This window comes from Bufo gargarizans, chromosome 1 (genome assembly GCF_014858855.1).
Source record: "Bufo gargarizans isolate SCDJY-AF-19 chromosome 1, ASM1485885v1, whole genome shotgun sequence".
Lineage (NCBI taxonomy): Eukaryota > Metazoa > Chordata > Amphibia > Anura > Bufonidae > Bufo > Bufo gargarizans.
The window spans coordinates 753,488,475-753,494,498 of record NC_058080.1 but is presented as its reverse complement, the minus strand read 5'-3'; positions in this window follow the sequence as shown (position 1 = coordinate 753,494,498).

The window sequence follows — 6,024 nt, the reverse complement described above, 5'->3', positions numbered from 1 at the left end:
TGTTTTTTTATCTTAACTTTTTTCACTTTTTTTTACATTTTTTTGACCCAGATCCACTTGGTTCTTGAAGATCCAGTGGGTCTGATGTCTGTAAAATACAGTACATAACCCTATATGGTTCTGTACTGTATTTTACTTACACTGAACAGATCTATGCTTTTAGCATAGATCTGTTCAGCACCATGGACAGCAGGACGCCTGAGCAGGCGTCCTGTTGCCATGGGAACCTTCCCCGTCTGCCACAACTTCGCAGACGGGGAAGGGTGAGGACGGGGCTTTGGGGGGCTGCCTGGGGGCTCTCTCCCTCTCCATCGGGGGGCTGCATAGGCACAGCAGCCCCCCGATCGGAGAGGGAGGGAGCTCCCTGCGCTGTTAACCTTTTCCATACAGCGGTCCGTACGGACCGCTGTATGGAAAGGGTTAAACGGCTGACATCGCATCAACGATGTCAGCCGTTTATACCAGGGTGCCAGCAATGTGCTGGCTCCCTGGTATAACCCACTAGACGCCAACGATTATTCAAGGGGAGGCGGACGGGGGATCGCGATCCCGCCTGCCGCACCGCCCGCCTCCCGCAACGCCCCCACCGCCTGCGACACCCCCCCTGCACCACCCGCCGCCATCAAATCACAGGGACCGCGGGGATCAGAAACTGCAAAAAGCGCAGCAAACCGCAGGTCTGAATTGACCTGCGTTTTGCTGCGATCGCCGACACAGGGGGGTCACATGACCCCCCCTGGCGTTATGACAGGATGCCCGCTGAATGATTTCAGCTGGCATTCTGTTCAGATTAACCCCTGGGGCGCCGGAATCCCGATTTAAAGTTAGGACGTACCGGTACATCCTTGGTTCTTAAGGACTCTGGAAATAGGGCGTACCGGTACGTCCTATGTCCTTAAGGGGTTAAAAAACGTCACCTCCACTGTGCCCACCGCTTTAAAAACAGTGACCAACACAGTCCCCACCCCTTTAAGCACTAAAGAAAAATGGCTGGGTTGTTATGGAAACCTGGAGTAAAACTTTGTTTATGGCAGTTAGGATTTGAAGAGAAAGACTTGCAGGCTTGTATGGGGGGGGGGCTCATTTTTGGGGAATATCTCAGGAACGGTATGTCCTAGAGAGCTGAGTCTAAAACCTTTCCGGACACCTGATGTACCTTTGTGCCGAATTTGGTAAAGATCGTTTCAGTTGTTTGGTCATGCATAAAGAACGTCCAGACAGATGTCTAGACAGACAGACAGAAACGTATTGATAAGAGATACAGCGCAGAGCTATAAAGCATTAAGCTAAACCCACACCTATATCTCACCAGCAGTTTCCCCTTTTACTATAATATTAATACCGCCATCCAGTGGCGTACCTCTAATAGAGGCAGACCACGCAACTGCTATGGGGCCCGGCTGTGGAGAAAAGGCCCCGCCCTTTATTTCAATTAGCACAACAGCTCCGTCCAGTAATGTGAACACGGGCTTGGACGGTAGTGCTATATAGTACATTATACCTACTAATGTCACCCCTTGTGTACATGTTGTTTCATTAGCACCCCCCAGGTTATTATCAAAAACAGTAGTAATGTGTAATGTAGCGCCAATGTACCTACAGTTCATGGGTGAGGGAGGGGAGGGCCTGGGGTAGATGGTTGGAGGGACCAGGGATGGGTAGTCAGCAGGGCTTGGAAAGAAACATGGAGGCCCAATTCAGATTCCTGCTATAGGGCCTAATAAATTCTATGTATGCCCCTGCTGCATATAGAGTAAAACGGTTGAGGTATTTTCCGTCGCTGATTTGAAAAATTCTTGATGTGACTTCTTGGAAACAGATTTGAATTTCAGAGAAGTCAATGCGCACACATCTCTGTCACCTCACGTCACCTTATCAAGAAGAATCTGAATCTCCTCAAACAGCACAGCCTGGAGCCTGACTCGGCCCATACATGGTCACATGGTCATGACATCACCAAAGGTCCTTTCACTCACTAAGCTTCAGTATTTATAGATAAATACCTGGTCATGTGATTCCTGACTCCTCCCACACATGGCTGTGACATCATCACAGGTCCTGTAAGCACAGAACAACCACAGGGCTGCTCTGCAGGAGGAGTTAAGTGTCTGCTCACAGTCATGTAAGGATTGGGGTACAAGGTGATGGAGGGGATCGCCCGGAGGTCAGTATTGTGCTTTTCCAGTCCACATATAATTTGTTCACTTTTTCACCATACATTACATTGGACCGTAAATGCCGCCACGGAGAAGAACAACTCATTTTGTGAAAAACAAGCCTCTGTATGGCTACTCTGACAGAAAATAAAAACATTATAGCTCCTGAAAGGCAGGAGGGAAAAAATGAGAATTGATAGGAAGGGGTTAAATATCATGAGAACGTTTTTTTTAATGGTCCAGTACTATGATGATGATACCAGGTAGACATGTCCATTTTTATTACACGCTTTTGCAAAATGATTGAAATATATATATATTTTTTTTTTCAAAGGGTTTTCCGAGGTATTTTTACTGATGAACTATCCTCAGGATCGGTCGTTCGCAGAGATGGGCAAAGTTCTTAAAAATTTGATTCTGCTGCTTTGCTGAATTTAACAAAAAATTTGCTTTGTGACAAATTACTAGCGGGCACAATGACAGGGAAAGGCGATTGCACAGCCCCCATCATTGAACCCTTTAGATGCCGCATTCATCGCTGATTGCAGCATCTAAGATTAATATTAAGGCCTTTCAGACCTTATCCATTTGAGCATGAAGAGGCGATCCTGCTTCAAGGTCCAGCGCGAAATCTAGCGTTGTGCATGATGACGTCATCACACTAGTCGGCTAGGTGACGTCACATGTCACCGCGGAGGATCTTCACGCAAGATGGCTGCGGCGGCCTCTTCGCACTCAAAAGGATGAGGTGAGTATGATTTTATTTTTATTTTTTACCGCCATTCCAGGGAAAATTGATTCATTACCACGAAGCACGAGGAAATTTGGTTTCGCAGCGTATTGAAGTTTCCCTGAAACTTGTAGCAAAGTCCACCTTAGATACTTCGATTCACTAAACAGTAGTCATAAGTGTCTGAGCGGTGGGGGTCCAACACCCGGGACCCCTGACCGATCAGCTGTTTGTGAAGGCATCGGTGGCTCCTGTGAGTGATGTGGCCTTCTCCGTGCTCACCAAGGACAGCGCCGTACATTGTATAGTGGCCGTACTTGGTATCGCGCTCAGCCCATTCACTTCTATGGGGCTGACGAAAATAGCTTGGCTAATTTTGGCGCTCAGCCTCGCATGCACGGTCTGCCCTTCTGCACTTTGCAGGCTCTATTCTAAGGATAGGTGCGGGTCCCAAATGGGATTACCCCTGTTATTAAAATGTATTTAACGAGTTTTCCCATCCCAGAAGGGAACCTCACAATGCCGTCCTATCGTTTGGCTTACTCAGCAATAGACCGGCAGTCTGTTAGGCCGGGCTTTCTTAAAGGGGTTTTTAACATGTGGCATATGAATCTGGATTCATTGTTAGACGACTTTCTGAAAATATCCAAGCTAGTGCTGTCAGCTCATTTCAGAAGTCCCATAGTAGTGAATGAAGAGCGCATGGCGCATGTGCGGCCACCACTCCATTCGCCACTGTGGAAATGTTGAAAATAGCTGCTATTTTTAGAACTCGCATAGCGGCACATGCACAGCTGCTCTGTTCTGGACATGGGAGCGTGTCTCAGAGTCCCACAACTGTCTGACACTGATGGCGTATCCTGGCGATAATATAATATATTCATATTAAGGCCTTTCAGACATGGCCTGATCCCATCAGAATTAAACTTTCCAATATCTGCGCCACATCAAGGGGCTGCCTTCCCGCAGGAGGACTTACACCCAAAACAGGGAGGACACTGCTACCGCTCGAAACAATCATACTCTGCTTTCACCTTCTACTAAGTATTCCACGTGGCAGGAAACAACTGGATCAGGTATAGGTGAATGGCTTTTTATTACTACCTTCCATGTTTTTTATGCTGTCCCTGGGAGGTGGGGATACCCTCCTTTCCTTGCTGATGTGGAGGTGCGAGGAAGAGAGAAGCTACAACATCTACACTGAAATATCTCCTAAGATGTTCCCCCTTATTAACTAAATCATATATTTTTACATTGGATTATGTCCTTTTTTTTACATTTGTTTCTTTTTCTTTCCATTTAGGTTCCAACAATATAGAAACATTTCAGTTAATATCTTCCACTGAACAGAATTTTTCTGATTGACCCATCATGGATAGGGACAGAGACAAGATGGCAGAGAGGATATTAAATCTCACCCTAGAGATAATCTTCCAACTTACTGGAGAGGTGAGAGATTCTGATGATATCACATTACATCATTCTTATCTATTGTACAAACCGGATTCCCAAAAAGTTGGGACACTATACAAATCGTGAATAAAAACTGAATGCAATGATGTGGAGGTGCCAACTTCTAATATTTTATTCAGAATAGAACATAAATCATGGAACAAAAGTTTAAACTGAGAAAATGTACCATTTTAAGGGAAAAATATGTTGAATCAGAATTTCATGGTGTCAACAAATCCCCAAAAAGTTGGGACAAGGCCATTTTCACCACTGTGTGGCATCTCCCCTCTTCTTACAACACTCAACAGATGTCTGGGGACCGAGGAGACCAGTTTCTCAAGTTTAGAAATTGGAATTCTCTCTCATTCTTGTCTAATACAGGCCTCTAACTGTCCAATCGTCTTGGGCCTTCTTTGTTGCACCTTCCTCTTTATGATGCGCCAAATGTTCTCTATAGGTGAAATATCTGGACTCCAGACTATTTCACCTATTGGCCATTTCAGTACCCGGATCCTTCTCCTACGCAGCCATGATGTTGTGATTGATTCAGAATGTGGTCTGGCATTATCTTGTTGAAAAATGCAGGATGAGATGACATCTGGATGGGAGCATATGTTGTTCTAGAACCTGAATATATTTTTCTGCATTGATGGTGCCTTTCCAGACATGCAAGCTGCCCATGCCACACGCACTCATGCAACCCCATACCATCAGAGATGCAGGCTTCTGAACTGAGCGTTGATAACAACTTGGGTTGTCCTTGTCCTCTTTGGTCCGGATGACATGGCGTCCCAGATTTCCAAAAAGAACTTCGAATCGTGACTCGTCTGTCCACAGAACAGTCTTCCATTTTGCCACACTCCATTTTAAATGATCCCTGGCCCAGTGAAAACGCCTGAGCTTGTGGATCTTGCTTAGAAATGGCTTCTTCTTTGCACTGTAGAGTTTCAGCTGGCAACGGCGGATGGCACGGTGGATTGTGTTCACTGAGAGACACTGCCACTCTGAGAAGCTCTTTTTATACCCAATCATGTTGCCAATTGACCTAATTAGTGTTAATTGGTCTTCCAGCTCTTCGTTATGCTCAAATTTACTTTTTTCAGCCTCTTATTGCTACTTGTCCCAACTTTTTTGGGATTTGTTGACACCGTGAAAATTTGAATCAACGTATTTTTCCTTTAAAATGATACATTTACTCGGATTAAACGTTTGATCTGTCATCTACGTTCTATTACAAATAAAATATTGACATTTGCCATCTCCACATCATTGCATTCAGTTTTTATTCACAATTTGTTTAGTGTCCCAACTGTTTTGGAATCCGGTTTGTAATAACAGACGGACATGGCTGTAGAGGAGATGGACTCTGGAAATGTCAGTAGTGATATTTATTACTGTGTCTCCCTATATCCAGGATTACACAGTGGTGAAGAAGATCTTTAGTGAACGCTGTCAGGCCCCTGTATCTGAAGGATGGGGAAGAACCCTGAGCCTTATCACAGGTCCTCCACCTTACGCCCTGATACATGAGGAGATCAATGACCAGAAGATCCTAGAACTCACCCACAAGATGATTGAGCTGCTGACTGGAGAGGTGACACTGCTGGGAATGCTGGGACATTATACAGTAACAGCACTGGAGGGGTCTGGGTGATGACTGTATCATTGTGTTGTCAGGTTCCTATA